This window comes from Aplysia californica, unplaced genomic scaffold (assembly GCF_000002075.1).
Source record: "Aplysia californica isolate F4 #8 unplaced genomic scaffold, AplCal3.0 scaffold00350, whole genome shotgun sequence".
Classification (NCBI taxonomy): Eukaryota; Metazoa; Mollusca; class Gastropoda; order Aplysiida; family Aplysiidae; genus Aplysia; species Aplysia californica.
The window spans coordinates 286,832-304,862 of record NW_004797620.1 but is presented as its reverse complement, the minus strand read 5'-3'; the positions used below and the strand labels follow the sequence as shown (position 1 = coordinate 304,862).

Below are 18,031 nucleotides of genomic sequence, written 5' to 3'. Positions count from 1 at the left end.
AGGGTTGTATGCCAACCAGGCAAATGTCTCTCACAAGTGGGTGATTAAGTAATTTGGTTGGCTGTGGAGATAACCCGGGTAATTACAGATGACAAAGAAGACAGAAAAATTCATATGTGAAGCATTGTGGTGAAATCAGGTGCTCGTTAACATAATGTTAGTGAAAGAAACGGCATTTTTTAATCTAAATGTTAGCTTATTGGCTCAACACCTTTTAAACTCAATTAAGAACATGTTGATTAAAGGCCAAAATATTGTAACTTTTCAGTTGCCAAAGACGCTAAAACTTTGGAAATCACCAAACTCTTCTCACTAGTTTTACTTCTGAAACCAGGCTACCACACGTTCTTCAATCGCAAATATCTCGACTTCAATTAATTCAAGTAGATAAAATGGTATTTTTTTTATTATCGAAAGCAAGATAACTGAATAGGCTTGAAGATGATCCCAATAATCTCATATGCCAAAAATTTGACAAGTGCCTGATTCCACCGCGTCCTGAGACATATTATTATCAATATCGAAACTAAGCTCGTTGTGAGCAAGATACAGGCCTAACCAATACCTGCCAGTCGCCTGTGGTTAGACGTTTCGGTTAAACTTTTGGTGCCACGATTTAAAGTTACACTCAGTGGTTGAGTGGAATATCGACACGACATCATCTGGACTGGCCAAGACTATCTTACCGGGAACAGCACAGGGAGGGAGATGAAGAGGCAAACAGATGAAACGATCAAAAAGTGCACGGACTCGCCAATAGAGGTGGGCAAAATCCGGATAATAATCGGATAATCCTCAAAAAGACGTTATCCGAATTCAGACTCTTAACTCTTTTTCCTGGCCCGTTTGCCGAAATGGGTGCACCTGTTTGTTCAAATGATGTTGACCCGTTTCTCAAAGCGGTTCTAACCCTTTGCCGAATTGGTTCATAGCATATTATTTACCGAAGAGGTGCACTAACATATGATCCGGATTTCGCTAAAGCGACTCCTTGCCCAGCCCTACTCGCCAAGTGCACAAGCCTTGACTGGAACATTAAAACTACGGAAATCTTAGATCTGTGAGGCGAACACGCGGGATGTAAAATGTACAGCGGTGCCTACACGGTCAGCCAAAGTACGCGATAGGTGAGGGTAAGGGTGATGAAAGCTACCTCAGAGCATGTAGGCCTATCATAAATGGTGGGGGCGGTGGGGGAGGAGGAAAGGTGGAGGAAATGGGGAGGGGGAGGGGCAGAAATAGGGTATCGAAACTGGAAAATAATCATTCACATCTCTGAGCATTGCGCGCAGGTGTGCGCATGTATGTGTGTGTGTGTGTGTGTGTGTGTGTGTGTTTGTGTGTGTGTGTTTTAAGTTCTTTTGAAGTACTATGTTATAATAATCCTTGCTCACCATGGGGAGGTAGAAATAAGACTTCAAACCGGGTAGATCTATATAATTATCAATAAAATTTTATGTTGGATATCAATTATTTCAATAGGATAAGAATCAGTGAGGGCTGAGATAAAACATTTTTAATGCAACAATATTTGAAACTCATTTTCAAGCGCTAACACAAATCTCGCCCGAACGAGAGATAGGGCAATAGAAACATCTATGTTGTAGAGAATCTTTGGTAGTGGCGAGTATTCCATGTGTCTGCAACTGCTTAATTTAGCCATATCGATACCAACGGGGCGAGTCATATTACTGTAAACCCTCTCTGGTCATAATCAGCTTCAGGCAACTTATTTTATGACCCGGGGGGGCGAACTCGAGATCCCCCAGCTTGTTATTGCGTCGGGTCAGGTGTTCGTGTTGAAAGACTGGAGTGTTTCAGATTTCGGCCGTGTGGGATAAATGTCACGGATTACGATAGGAATAGTGCTTGCAACCTGAGATACATCTCCCATAGGAAGACGATTTGGTTGTGATTTTGGTGAGCGGTGGAGATGACACGGGTGGTGACACGTGTTATTTAAAACCCCACATGGAAATACAATAATTACGTAGGTTAGCGATACGAAAGTTAGCCTCTCAAACCTGTCAAAAGCGGGCGCTGGCTATAATAATGTTGACAAGCACTGTATTAGAGTGGTTTGGTTTTGATTTAAAAGTCAAACTTACCCATCGTATATTGAAAGTCATTTCTCCATTGTATGCTATCAATTTTGTCAGCTAAATTTTCAGTATCCTTCACTATTTTCCTATTCAACCTGTGTATATATATATATATATATATATATATATATAATATATATATATATATATATATATAATATATATATATATATATATATATACTGAGTTGCAAAAGTTCTCTCACACCCATTATCATAAGACAATTTTTGGTACTTCGTACGAGATGCGTTGAAAATTAACAGTTTGACTTGTGTGACTTATGAGACTCCTTGTGCAAGAGCAGACAAAGTGTTGGTATTGATTTCTCATAGGTCTACGTTGAAATCAACTCTTCCTACACACAACAATTTGCTTTGAATCACGTAAATAATGTGTAAACACACCTTACACACTATGAAATTCCGTACTTTTTAACTGTTGGGTACTTTTTTCACCTTCTTTTCAAAATGAAAAACTGATAAATTCAGAAAATAAAGGGTGTGTGTGTATGATAAATTCTTTAATTACGCGTTCTGCTGTTGCAAGACACGTAAATGTGTGTAGAAGAAACATCTAAAACAAACCTTCTAACATCACCAGAACTGTCCGAGACAAGCCTAGGCGAGGCCAACCAAGGACGACAACTCTACGTCAGAAAAGGGTTATTGTCCACACCCATGTAGGAAACCCGTTCAAACTAAGGGCATAGACTGTCAGGTACCTCGGACTATCTTAAAACACCATTATTAGACATTTATAAGGTAGTGCATTACGTGACTTTCGCCCTCTGCGTGAAACCATTTTAACACTGTTTCATCGAACAAATCGTCACATTTTGGCACAACAACATTGGGGACGAAACCAGCTCTGATGAAACTAAAGACGTTTGTCAAATGTTCTTTTAAGCAATGGTTAAGGTTTTTAATTCGTCGCATTGATGGAAGAGAAAAAGTGTTTAAAAGAAGAGGATAGAGATTTCCCAAATCCAACGTCCCCCAAGAAGCCCAAATCGGTGGCTGAAATGTGATGGTATGGGATGGAATCTCTGCTCTTTATCGAACACATTAATTGGTTGCTTTTCAAAGCAACCTCAAAGGACGACGGTAGTATGCCCTACATGGCACGGATGATGGAACGTGCTAACAAGACAACGCCCGACCACAAATGGCTACGATCAGTGAAAACTCCTTCCAAACTCATGAAATCGTTGTTCTGGACTGGCCTGCAAGACCAACAACGCTTAAACCAACAGAACTGAAAACTGCACTTCACAAAGAATGGCAGGGGATTTTTCAGACAACCATACTTACTTTACTTGTTTTACTTTTCCATCCTCTGTTTCCGTTAAGCGTCGAGGGGAGAGGCAGTTTTTATGGTAGGCCAGCTCTGCAGCTCTTTCAGTTGTGATGTTATGTTTTCCTAGGGTTTCCTTGACACCCTCGATCCGCCTTTTGCGCGGCCTTCCTCTTCCTTTATAGCCTGAGTGCTTGGTGTTGTAGGCTCTCGAGGCGGGCTGGTCAGGTGACATGCGTAACAGGTGGCCAAACCATTTTATCCTGTCTTTCTATGTGACGCAGGCAGGAATCAGTGCCGATAGCAGCTCTTACGTCTTCATTTCTCTGCCTGTCTTGTCTTGTGATGTTAAGAGTTTTTGCGGTAATTTGCTTTCATGTGTTTTGCTTAAAGTCCAGGTCTAGCACTGATAACATAAAGTTGGTATGAATATTGAGGTGATAAGCTGTCTGTTTGTGTCCATGGAGACGTTAGGGTGAGATTGGAGGTGAGCTGGCCGGTATGTGACAGCGTTGGCTTTTTGAGTTCGCTTTTCTATTTTTCTGTCTATGGACCAGTTTTCAGAAAAAGTACTGCCAAGATATTTAAACTCCTTCACCTGTTTTGGGGACTATGGTTTCGGCTCACTTTCATAACTTCTGTTTTTGATGTGCTTATTTTTTTGTTGAATATCTCACAGCTGTTGTTGAGTTCGGTAGTGTGATTTTGGAGGCGTTTTTGGTTATGATGAATAAGACATTTGTCGTTTGCGAACAGAAATTCATTTAGCCTTTCTGTGCTTTAGTTTGTGTATTGCACTTTTGTGTCCATATATAATATGAACAAAAGGGGAGATGAAACAAATCCCTGTTGTACTCCAGATCTCACTTTGAACCAGTCTGTATTGCCTTCCTTCGTTCTTACTGAGCTTCTGCTGTTGGTATATAACGTTCTGACATTATCTAAACAGGTATCCTCTGACGCCTTACTTTTCGAGTGTCTTCCAGAGTTTTGCATGGTCTACTCTGTCAAAAGCCTTCTCCTGGTCTATAAAGACGATGTTGGATTTTTTATTGCGTTTAATTATTTTCTCGCTTATCTGTCTTAATGCAAATACAGCATCCGTTCATCCTCTTCCCTTTCGGAATCAAAAATTAGCTTTGCTCAGATTTCCCTCTACAATAGGTCAGACAACCATAAGGACATTAATTCAGTCAACGTACAGATGTTTTGTATCAGTAATTCAAGCTGGAAGAGGCCACAGGCCATAGTGAGCAAACTTTGATTTGGATTTTTCAAGGGTTAGTGAGAACAAAATGATCTCCCTTGACTAAAGAAAGACATTTGTCAATTCTTTTCATGTCATGTTGGCAGAAAATTAATAAAGATCTCGTGCCCCATATTTCTCTTAGCTAGGTTGAATATAAACGAGTTATTGTACTTTTAAGGTGGGTGTAACACAACTTTTGCAACCTGGTATACATAAAATAAACGAAGTGACTATTTCTCTAATCGCTCGGGAAAATAAACTTGACCTCTATTTCTCCAAACGGTTTCTGTTCACGAGAGATTTTGGTTGTTGCAAGAGTTTGGCTTCATCTAACTCATCTTTCATTCTGCCATTCTGCGAGGACTGCGATCTGGGAAGAAGCATTTTTTGCATCGAATTCAATTTCTAGAGCTAGGGATTTTTATATCACTGAATATTCAGACACTTCAATTGGGATTTGGGCAACGTTCCCGGTCTATACTTCATTTGAAAATGCCGTCGAAAGGTATTGCGAGAAAACATGACTGCTCGACTTTGGCAGTAAGTTATTTTGCATTTAGTCACTATCCCTCCACGACCCCCCCCCCCCCCCCGGTCACACCTTTTACCCCCCCCCCACAAAAAACAACCGCCAAAAAGAAAAAGAATTCGTTACCGGGGGGGGGGGGGGATTCCATACGTAAAAAACTGAACAATCTCGAAGACGGAAACCGTTCGGAGAAATAGATTTCAAGTTTATTTTCCCGAGCGTTTGGAAAAATAAAGCCGGCCTAAATTAAATAGTAAACTGCGCAAACATGAATGATCCATGCAACAAACATTAAGTCAGAATATTATAGATAACAGGGACCGGCTACGGTTTGGAGATTTTTGTTGTGTTTGTAAACAACCGAGCGACGTCATGAACTAACAACTGATGCACCAAGTACAAAGAGTTCAGGAACCAGAGACTGTGATGGTGAGATGCCAAGGGTAATAAATCAAGTCAGGTTTTGAGATTATAGACATAACAGCACGGTCATACGTCGTTCATTTGTTCCAAGTAAACAAGCATGTAAATGATACCTCAGTGGAAAGCTACTAAATCCGGATACTCACTGTGAATTATCTCTCTGATCGATTCTCCTTGTTAATCAGCAGATAATGCAAGTTCCTTTACCCCCCCCCCCCCTCCACCTCACTCTCTCTCTCTCTCTCTCTCTCTCTCTCTCTCTCTCTCTCTCTCTCTCTCTCTCTCTCTCTCTCTCTCTCTCTCTCTCTCTCTCTCTGTTTTTCTGTCTCTGTTTCTCTCTCATAAGATGGAAGTCAGCAAAGCACACAAGAGCAATCGCCGACCACCCATTACACTCTGTATCAAGCAAAAACTCGAAAGAAAAGAGAAAACAATAAATATACGGGGTGCTCATTGGTAGCAGGCTGCGCACTTGCAAATTCGGTACCTTAGAATTATTAAGTCCTACCTGTCATTTTCTATCGTTTTCAGTTACAAAGACCATGAGGTCAGAAACCAAAATGTTCTATCTGCTCTATTGATACGTAAGATGGTAATTAATAGTTTTTATCAAGATGTTCAAAGAAATCTATTTAGAAAAGCCTGACATGCTGTGAAACTTAAAATATTTTACTTCAAATTCCTCAAAACTAGGTATTACGCAGATAGAACTTTGTAACTCTTGGGTAGCAAATTGTGTAGGAACAGACCCGCAAGGAGGGAGGGGGTGGGGTAAAGTGTGAAATCAATTAAGTAGTAAGAATGAATAAATAGCCCTAGTATAGGGCAAAACCCCGGTCAACAACAAGCTATATGCGTTTGCAATCTATATTAGATTGCCAGAACGGCCAAAATAGCACCTAGACATGAATGGCTGGTGCCTGTATCAATAGATTATTCATAGTCAGTTGGTGAATAGAGGCAGACAGCTCAACAGCTGCGATCAATGACGAAAAGGGAAACAAAGTCAATGACCTCGAGAGGAACAAAAACAAGCGGCTTGACAACTTCAAGGATCTTTTATACGTAGGGTGGGAGGCTGGCGGGTACTCTCATGTGGTTTGGTCCTTTCCTATCAAACATCCATCGACCTGATCTCTCCCCTTTCTCTTTTTTATGTTTGTTACTCTCTTCCATGACTTCTAATCGTTGGCACTTCTATGACCTTATTGTGTTGCAAGTGTCTCAAAACTCTTGTTAAACCTTAATCTTTTACAGAGAAGTGCAGGCATTCTAGAAGTAGATAAAACTGAAGCTGACTATACCTGTGCTTGCTAACCTGGACTGTTTCGTCCACTCGCGAGTGGTGTGGTGGTTGAGGTTTCTATGGGCGGGATGGATCACCCGTGTAGTGACAGGTACAATTCCATGGCCTGCTAGGAAATTTATGGAGGTGGGAGCTACGCAAAATGTCAGTGTGCGTCTTAAAGACGGGAAAATTAGGTGCTGGCTATGAAAATGTTCATAAGTACTGTTGTAGACGTGGGAGGGCAAGAAATAGACCAAGACTAATTCCAACCAGCATTCCCGGAGGAGTAAGAACCGATTGCAGTTAAATCGGAAGTTCAGGAGGCAGTTAACACAAGTCAAAGAACAAAACAGTACTGTTGGCGTTTTTCCAAGCGTGGGAGGTGGAGGTGGAGGTGGAAAGGGGGGGGGGGGAGACATCAGCGATCAATAATCAATCGGTTGGCCTCAATATTTTAAACAGAATTGGAGGGGAAAAAAGCGTAAGAAGATTGGCAGAAAGAAGTGTGTCAGGACACGGTGGAATCAGTCGCTCGTCAACTTGTGTGCATATTATTATTATGCAGTTATGTCTAATACAGGGTGCCCACTTCGGATGGGATCGGGCGATCGGCCCAGTCGCCTCAAAAACAAAAGTGTTTGTTTTCAGTTTCAGGTGACGAAGTCGGGCGATCGTCCCGATCCAACAGTAGTGGGCACCCCGTATTAGAGCCTGTTCAATTGCTTTGCTTTTGGTAAAAAAAAATACCCATCTATCTTGAATGAAAAGAAGTCGAGAGTTTTGTGATTAAAGGAGTTGGGGTCGCCTGGAGTCAGAAGTAAAATGAGCGAGAAGTTAGCTGTCATAGTTTGGTGACTTCCAGAACTGTGGTTTTCATGGAAACTACAATTTATATTTTGTGACTTAAATCAACGTTTTTCAGTAAAACTCCACACAAAAATGTGTTTTAGATTTAGATAAAAAGTGTGAATCCCCTACCATCGCCACCCCCCCCCCCTCCAAAAACAAACAAACAAAAAACAACGAACAAAACAAAAAAACCAAAAAAAAACCAACAAACAAACAAACAAATTAACAAAACAAAAACAAAACAAGAACGAACACTAAATACCAAACCCTCGATAGTAATTTCATTATTTTGACTAGCACCTGCTTTAATCACAAAGCTACAAGATTTATCTTTTCTAAGTTGAAAATGCCAGTAGGTCTATATAGACTGCGGAGTATTGCAAAGAGAGATTGTACTCAGTCATTTGTTATAAGGTGTTTTACGTCCAGAACAACACAATTCATGTTATTTAGGAGTATTAGGAGGCGGCATTCGAACCTGCTTGTCAGGGTCATCCCTGGCTGAGAGGGATACACCATCACAGAAGAAAGACTGAGATACTCAATTAAAAATTGTTTCACCAAGCAGAAAACCAACTCGGTTTTCCCAACCGCCACACCACAGGCGCCGTTAAACTGTATGCAAAGGTACTAGAAACGAGAGTAAAACTCAAAATGGTTCCCTGTTTGAGTGAAACACACACAAAATTAAGGAAAGGCACAGCGTACACAGAGGCCATATCGTCGCCATCGCGATAAGATCGGATAAGTACAACCTTTTATATTTTACTTTTTTTCGCGAAACATATTTTATAAATCTTGGTTCATATTATGTTGGTTCAGAATCTATATTCAAATGAATAACCAAAAGTGAGCTTTTTTAACATTATGAAAATTGAATAACTCTGAGCCGTCCTTTTAATAAATAAGTTGCTTTTCTTTTTTACTTTCTCCTGAATAATGAACCCAATGTCACTTGTCCGATCTTATCACTACGCCACGATATAATATGTTATGCCCTAAGACAGCTCAGAGAAAAACACTTAAACTTGAAAGAAAGCTGAACATTTAGCTTCGTGGATGAAAAGAAAGCGTTCGACAGCAGTGAACAGAGAGAAATTATGGAGAGTACTGGAAAAGTATACCATCAAAGAGCAATATTTCTAGTCGACGTTAGTTCTAGATACTCCAGCTCAAAAGAACTCAACTTCGCTTGGCTGGCTAAGGAGTAGGAATGCGTGTTTTCAGAGTTTTCGCTGTAGGATTCTGCTCAAAGTCCTCATTGAAGCGTTATGTTTGCGCAACAAACGAAAAAAACCCACCCTACAAAGACACCCTGAAAGACTTATACATTAATATGATATTATAATAAAAGATATTATCCTTCCTCCTAAAATACCCAACTGTAGAGCAGTGATCATAGACGACAGATTAAAATCTAACAACGTTTTAGAAATGAAACATGCTAAAGCCAAGAGAGGAAGCCGCAAGACACGCACGTCCATTGAGGGAAATCAAGATTTTTAAAAGCTCAAAAAGTGGCAAACTCTTCCCTGCCAATGCAGAAACCATAAGTCACACGTCATCTTAATATCGCCTAAGAAATATTCTAATGTTAAGATACATTAGTCATTGTCAGTATAGGAAAAACCATTATTATCATAGATATTGTCATTAGAATATTATCACTACTATTATCACTTCTTTCTGCTGGGACAGTACATCCCTCTTAGCCTGGGCTGGCCGTGGAAGGCAGGGTCAAAGTAAGCCGAAATTTAAATGATCTAAATTCTATGGGGCCGTAAAACCTCTGCAGTAACATTAGATGAACCATCTATAGCAAATCCTGACCTAGATGATCTTAATGAGCAATTCTTTACAGACGATAGCAGCATGACGCACGGCAACGCACATCAGCTCCAAGAACGTGTAAACAACTTACACAAGGCTTGTCAGAGACAAGGCGTGAGGATCAGCACAGGCGAGACTATGCTGTTCTGGAGGTGTCATCTCTGACTCAGATTCTAACGTGTAATGACTCTCACCTAAGCTCGCGGTGGCTATCTGCTTTTCCAAAGTCTGTCATACACACAAGCGAGACAGAGGTTATGAAAACCAGTAGTTCACAAACCAAACAAACCATAACGCCGGCATCAGCGGTAAACAAACCAGCCAAGAGTTTGTGAATACAAGTATCTCAGAAGTATCGTCACTCGTGAGGGGGAATTTGACGAGAACTCCAAATACAAGAAATGTCAATTACCAGCTAGCTCCACTTCTGACCAATCTTAACATACCAGTCAAAACCAGAGCCATAATAATGAGGACTATCTTTGTACCAACGTAATATATATCAGTGAAAAACTTGGACCATTACCAAACTTCAAGGAAGCAACCTTCAACCATGTTTAATAATAATAATAATAATAATAGATAGCATTTGTATAGCGCATATCCCCGCTCAACAGCAGGCTCTATGCGCTTTAACGCCCCTAACAACTCTAGTAAGTTATTTTAGAGGTGGAGCTCCCTTCCAAGTTTAATTCCATCTCCAAAAGGATTGAGCCAAATGGGAAATAATTTTTTAAAGTCCCTTTCCCAGGGACACAACACTGGATCGAACAAAGACTCGAGCCCGCCGAAATCACAATCTCACGATTATGAGCTCGGTATCATAACAACAAAGCTACCACCGCCACAAACGGGATGCCTCAGGAAGAGTGTAAACAAGACAAGAAGAGACCGGGTCCGCAGCTCAGCCTACGAAGCAATAATAGTGTCTACCATACCAGACTGTGAATATGTTGCAAGGCAAATAATCAAATGTTTATGACAATTAATGTGCATGCCTCTTAATCAACCAACCTTTTAAATCAAATAGCCTGCATCATAAGAATATCAGGATACAGAGCGAGGGGAAAACACAAAAAGTTGGACTGGGGGAGTAAAGAACACGTAGAAAGCTCTCATTTTTCCCGTTCCAGGCTTTCCAGTTTGACAAAACCCGAAATCTCTATACCCTAAACAACTCATTGAATAAGCCACATGACGATACCTCAGACTTGCAAAGTTATATCAGCTCTGTGTTTTGTTTTGAGAAACTTACAATAAAAAATACCTTTTTATGTTGAAATTCTTAGAATACCTTGATAATGGCTCTGAATAATCTTACGGTTATGATTGAGCAGATGGAATATTTGTTGGGGTTTATTATTGCCTCATGGTCATAGATTCTAGATCTAGTAGATCTAATTCAAAATGGCCAAAAATGTCATATCATAGTCTAATAGAACTTTGCAAATTCTTAGGTGGCCATAATTTAGATCTTATTAACTAGGGTGAAATAAGTAACAAGGACATTTATTGGACCCCAATTTGGTGTCATGTTATTCAAAATTTAACGAAAAACCCTTGGGTTTTTATAGCATAATCTGAAATAAATAAGCAATACCCTTACCTTCACGGGGTTTCACACGCTGCAGACATGGCTATTTGATGGTACTAAAGACCTCCCAGAGCCAATCTCTCCTGCACAGGATTTGTTTTGGTTTACCATCCTAGACATGTCCGTGAAGGTGCACATTTCCGTTCAAAAGCGTGCTTAAACTTTTAGAACGCAAGTCTGCACACCAAAGAGGGAAAATTATCATCTTGTTAGCATGCTGTGTAATCATAAAGTTTTCTTTCTTGCATTTGTAAAATATCTTACTTCTGTGTTGAGCATTAAACTGTTTCGTTCTGGCGGGGTGGTTATTCAAAATGTGCCATTTACTTCATGTCTCTCCGCTTAATACTGCATGTAACAGCACACGATACACGCATTTGTTACATGTGATGAACAGAAATATTTTATAATTTCAATAGGAAGACAGAAAAAAGCAGACATTATTACAACATCTCATATTAGATGCATCACTCACACACTATGGATGAATTTATCATAGACTTAAAAAAAGAGGTATTAATATATTACATGTATATTTCGAGCATAGATTTAGCTAAAAACCAACAGAAATACAATTTAATGTTCATTTTGAGAGCAACCTTATCTCAGACGATGAGACATTTTTTTTGCATCTCTCTTTGTTTGGTTCTCGAAAGCATGCATTTACACAATATTAAAATTGCTACCGTAGAATGACAAAGTTTTATCTGACATTTTTTAGCCGTTTTGAGTCACCATGACTATAGGTCACACACCAAACGTTTTATCTGCTCTATCAAAATGGTGCGACTATTTGGGGTCGTTATCAAGATATTCAAAGAATTGCATTCGAAAAAGCAAAGCTTTGAAGCTATAATTTCTTTACTTCAAGTGTCTCAAAAGTAGGCACTGGGCAGATAGAACTTTGTAATTCTTGGGTAGCCAAATGTTTGTGGACAGCGGGTCAGAGAACAGAAAGCGGATTTATACCTGTGAGCAAGCGTTAAGTCACTGGGCACCTGGCAGAGATGGGATCCTCCACTACATTCTAACTGGTACCCAGTAATGAATCAATCCATGAAATTCAGATGTAAAGATTCGCCGCCAGATCCTTACAGTTCAAAATGACTCTTGACGCTTGACCAGGTTGTGGGATTATGATTGAGCAATACACGAAAGGGTATCTCTGTCAACACTGATCGGTATGTGAAGCTTCAGGGCATAGTTATTGTGAATCCGGCGTGACAAATATTATGCCATTCTCAATCATGACTCTGGCCTTCGTGATTCGACCCAGATTGCGAAAGAATTAACCACCTATTTCTTTCAGGCCAGACCTTGGCCCACTGGAAATTTGTTTTCTTTTTTTCCAAAGAACGAACAATATGGGAAATCTAGATCACTATATTCAGATATTAAAGCCGATATGTGTGGGGGGTGCAAAGAAGTTATTCTCTGGGTTTTCTTCTCACCCATTTGTTATTATCTTTAAAAAAAAAAGTGAGAACTCAAGTGATCAGGTAGTTGGAGGGCACCAGTGCTAGCTCCTATTCCCATGAGGTGTGGGCAGTTTGGTAATAAGGCTAGTGGACTCGTAACTGTGAGGCTGCGGGTTCAGGGGTTCGAGCCTCGCAGGCCCGACGTTGTGTCTTTGGGATAGGCACTTTACCTGTATTTTCCTCACTTTACCAGTTCGGAATGCGTACCCGCCCATGGACAGCGAAAAATCTTATCAGTATGTTGGTGTTTTAGCGCCAATAAAATGACACTTGGGGCTGTATACTTCCCAGGAAGTTGAGACTGTTTCAGGTTCATATTTGCTGAGGTAATAATATTATAGATTGTAAAGCGCAGAGAGCTTGCTCTTGAAAGGGAATTTATGCTATTTGAGTGCTATCTTTCTTTCAATATTTTTCTCGTAATTATTTATGTCTGGATGCCTTGCTCTTTATCGAGTACTCACTTTCCCTCTACGTGTGCTGTCAGGTACATACGGCAGAGCACAGTCGATGCGAATTCCCTGCACATTCCTCTACTTGTGACACATCCAAAGATCTGGGCAATCCCTTCTTCCTTGATCTTACAACTATAATATAATTAAAACTATAATTTTAACAATATTATAACTATAACATAACAGTTGATCTACGTCTTCTATTTTTTCCACTTGTTGTTCAGTACTATGTGATATGATACACTATTTCTTTTATAAATTTTCTAAACATGTCACAACTATCTCATCTTCTCATTTTCATTGTCGTGTTGATGTCTTCAGTTCCAGCTCTTTATAATATTTCACTTGACAAACGTTTTATAAGTAGATATTTTTATCATAAATGCAACCAAAAGCCAAGGCAATTGACGGTCAAGGACGATGACTATAATATAGACTTCAGTTGAAAAGATCATGTTTTAAGAAAGCTGAGAAAAGGGAATTTCAAAGTTTGAAAGTCCTTTCTTTCCGTAGTCATTATAACATTTCATTTACTTTACATACTACAGTACTTAGTTAGGTTATCCGTGGGATCATTGCAGACCAAGGTTCGCTTTAAAAATGTAAGGAATAAAAGAAAGAAAAAACGCCCTTTGGGTTTTTTAAAATTAATCGTAACTCGTCTGGTTCATCCCATGGAATCATTATTCCACCGATCAGTATCAGACTGAAGTCTTACTCCGGGTGCCCTTTGCGGATGGGATCGGGTCGGATCTGGTCGGGTCGGATCGGGTCGGGTCGGGGGTGATAGACCGACTCTTTGCCAGAATACAAACATGTTTGTTTTTGAGGCGACGAGTCGGGCGAGATCGGCTTGAGCCACGATGGTCATTTTACGTCCTCAATCTGGGTAGCAAACCGCCCCAACCCTACCCGATCCCCAAATGGGCACCCCGTAATCGTTGAGAAATATTTGAAGCATCATACACGAACAAGAAACTTGAGATACTTTATTATCAAAGTATACGTATTGTCCCCGGCCTTTCAAAGTTTTAAGTAAGGAAAACTGCTGAAGAAGTGTATTATATATATATATATATATATATACATATATATATACATATGAATCAGAAAATAGCTCTACATTTTAAAGTACACCAAAGCAGCGTCAATTTAAGCGTTGTGATAGGACGTGAGTTCTCAAAGGGTAAAGCAAACAACAGGAAGAGAAACATTTTCTGACCTTTCGACTACAGCCTGGTGTCCTCATTCAAAGACATTACCATTTGACACAAAGGCATTTCCTTTCCTTTCTTGGAGTATATTCAGACAGAAGGAGAATGGAATTGTCCGGCGAAAGTTGAGCCTTACCGTAGGGAGAAATCGCCTTAGTCTTTAAAGAGAAATAGAATAATAGAATTTGTGCTACAGCGACAGAACGCAGTCCGCCAGTCTTCTAAACTAAAGAAACGGCAGGCTATAGCGTGCATGGTGGTGATGGTGGTTGTGATTATGGTTGTGGCTGTACTCATGGGACTAAGGAGAAGAAGAAGAAGAAGAAGAAGAAGAAGAAGAAGAAGAAGAAGAAGAAGAAGAAAGAAGAAGAAGAAGAAGAAGAAGAAGAAGAAGAAGAAGAAGAAGAAGAAGAAGAAGTAGAAGAAGAAGAAGAAGAAAATGATCGACGAGAGACAGTTCACCAGAATCCCAACAAGTTCAAATCATGCACATTTGTAATTGTGGGTAGTGAATAGATTATTTCTTTCTTTCTTGTCATTTTGTCTGGATCCCATGGAAAAGGTTTCCTAGTATTTTCGTGTGCTGTCCTCATCTTGAGCTTGGTTTGTGCCTGCTTGCTCTAGGTGCTCCAGGCTCGAGTAACTATATTATAATAATAATACAATGTTTTATGTGTCAAAATCATATGTTTGAAACTAGACGAAAATGAAAAAGGAGGGGGCTTGGGCTCTCGCGGTCTAGAGGTTACTGTGTTTGCCTCTTATTCAACAGGTCTCGGGCTTGAAACGTGGCAGCGAAAGAAACGTTTTTTTTCTAAATATTTTCCTCCTTTCGCCTCCTTTTCTGCCCTCTAACAATTAATGTTCTGTTCTCTTCTTTCCTCTCCACTTTCTGCCCACACTGCCACCCCTTTGCCCCTCCTCGGGGCTCCTGACTCTTTCTGCAGCCTTTCTCCTGCTACTTCTTGCTAACTTCTTGCTAACTTCTTACTACTGTCTTTCAGCCACACCCCTGGGTTGGTAGGTAAGGTCTAATACCTAGCTTTCTCGGATAAGGGCAATAAGTCTCTATTGTCCCGTGTGCACGTTGCGCGTGTTAAAGATCCCTTGGTGATCTAAAATCGATAAGAGTATTCTTCGGCAAAATTCAAAATTAATTACTACCAAATCGAAATAAATGTTTAATCTCGCGGGCAGTATTGCATAAACACCTAAGTCATTTTTAGCAAACTTTGAGATTTACCCTGCGCTCTCAAATGACCTTATGCAGTTGTGAGGTCAGTAAAACAGTTATCAAAGAAAATAAAGATGATAAAAACCCAACCTATTCCGTTTAGCTGCATTCTGTATTGTAACCGACTTCACCACACGTTGGTGTCGGCGCCGTTCTCTTTTAATTCACCCATGAGATGTCCTAACTTTACGGTCGTTGTTTGAGTTTTTTTTTATTTGGAAATGTTTGTTTGCTTGTTTATTTATTTTTGTTAGTTTGTATTTTCTTGTTGTTGTATGCTTATTTTTTTGCTTGTAGTTTTTGTGTGTGTTGTATTTTAGCTTTTTAGGGCGGGCGGGGGGGAGGGGGGGGGGGGCTACACCTCAAAAATCCCGATTCGGCTCAGAACTAAGGATTTTAAGTTGTAGGCATTTTCAGTTTCTTCAGCCTCTCTTACAACTACTCCATTGCATACGAACCCCCTAAAGCGTATTTCTTCCCATATTGGGCATGTTTGTCACCACCACTTCGTTATAAAGTCAATCTTTTATTTTTCTTTATGACCCATTTTCTCGAAACGTGTTTTTTTCTATATACTTAAAAATTAATAACTCCACCATTTGTAATCCAATCTTCATGAAATTGGTACAGAATGAAGAAAAGATGTATCACTCAAATCTGTTTGATGAAATTTTGATAAATGGAATAGTTTTTGTCGGTGGTGTTTGGAATGTGGTTTCCACGATTTTTTCTTTGCAAACGTGAATACTACCCTCAGGAAAAAAAAATCATAAACATCTCTCTAGCACGTTTAGTAAAAATGCATTCCACAGGTTTGTAGATCTATTGTTGCTGAGATGCACGCAAAAAAGCAATGTATTTCCAAGAAATTTTATTATAAGTGCGATATTAATTACCTAAGACATGTCCCAAAAAATCCAACAAGGCCGCCGTATGCATGGAAACGAAGCTTTTTTCTCGAATTTGATTGCAGATTTTAAAACTCCTAACTATGCTTGTTATATGTGTAAAATTTGGTAACATTTGATCCTCTTATAAGCGAGATAGCCTTCAGCTGCAGCCCCTCCCCCTCTTAACACTAATCAGAAAAGTACAGTAATTGTAATCGGATCAGTCCTGAAAATCACACAGGCTAGTGCATCCGTGAAACAGAACTTCGCAAGCATAAACTGTGCCTGCCGTAAGAACATATTATTGCAGTAACGCATCAACCTCTCCTTGGTTATCTAAATGTGGGTCAATATGTGAAGCATCGTTGTGAAATCATGCACTCGTGAAATCGATGTAAATGAAGAAACCGGCATTCCACCGCCGGTTTGGCAATTATTATTGGATTTTTTAAAAAAATTTTCGCTCTGCATTTTTTATGTTCACCTATGCACATATTATTATTTCGGTCGGATTTTATTCGAGTAAAAGAAAAAAGAGAGTCGCAAAAATTGAAATTTCAGATTCAAAGAAATCTTCAGCTATGGAAGTCACGAAATTTTGGCGGCCATTTCTTTGATAATTCTATCTCCGAAACCAGGCTACTCCCCCCACTCCCTCCCCTAATCGCAAGTAACTCGACTTCTTTTAAAGAAAGATATATATTTATTTTTATCGAAAAGAAGATAAACGAAGAAATTCAAAGATGGTACATGTACTAATAACTCCAAATGTCCGAAAACTGACCAGCGCATGATTTCAATACGTCGTGACACTTATTCCCCATCCCAGGGCGTCAGACCAGAATCAGACGTCGGTAATAATGGCCTGCCTCTCATCTCTTTGCTTGGGTGCTCTCAGGAAAAACCTACATCAACCGATCAGTTCAAGTCATCTCAGTATGTTGCTTTTGGTCTATTCTGGCTTCTTTATCCATCTATTTATTTTATTTACTATTTTTTGGTGAGAGCAAGATGTTAAAGGCCTTTATATTGACCCAAGTGTACTAAAAACTGGAACTTTTACTTCATCCTAAGAGAGGGCAAAATTTTCAAGGCCTTTATATTGATCCAAGTGTCCCTAAAACTTCATGGGGGTTTTTTGGGGGTGTTTTTTTCGAATCCTGTGTACAAGAGGCCTGTGGAAGTGGGTTTCTTTGAGTAAATCTGTTTTTGATTTCTTTTCCTTTCATGTATTTTTCAACAGTCTTCAAAGAAACCATATTTTTGTTGCCTGTGGTATATTTTACTATCTTTAGGGATTACTCAACCCTCTGTATAGAGAAGGGTTGACCTCACAAACAGCTTTTAAAAAACTTATTTTGGTGGTCCTTGACATGTTTCGGGTTTTTTTTTTTAGGATTGGGGATTAGAGTCAATGCACCATGTTTTAAAACTATCTTTAGCTATTGCACTTGTTCGCTCGTACGTACGGAGATGAAGTTACATAATCCTTGATATTTAAACTTTTTTTTATCATCTCGTTTTTTCTTATGAGATTTCAAATACACTCTTTTTTGGAATCAATGATATGTCTACTGATTACCGTGTATAGATCAATGATGTG

At 39.6% G+C, this 18,031-nt stretch overlaps 1 protein-coding gene across 2 annotated transcripts in view; it reads right to left on the bottom strand.

The window, feature by feature from the left end:
- LOC101850183 (uncharacterized protein DDB_G0283697) overlaps window positions 1-11,446 on the bottom strand; it is a 49,379-nt gene extending 37,933 nt beyond the window's left edge. Inside the window, exon 1 of one of the 2 annotated variants that reach the window (XM_035970953.1) lies at window positions 11,170-11,446. The gene's annotated coding sequence lies outside the window, so the exon portion shown is untranslated. The remainder of the gene's footprint in view (window positions 1-11,169) is intronic. The other variant, XM_005102933.2, reaches the window with a different exon arrangement.
- Window positions 11,447-18,031: the final 6,585 nt, after the last annotated feature.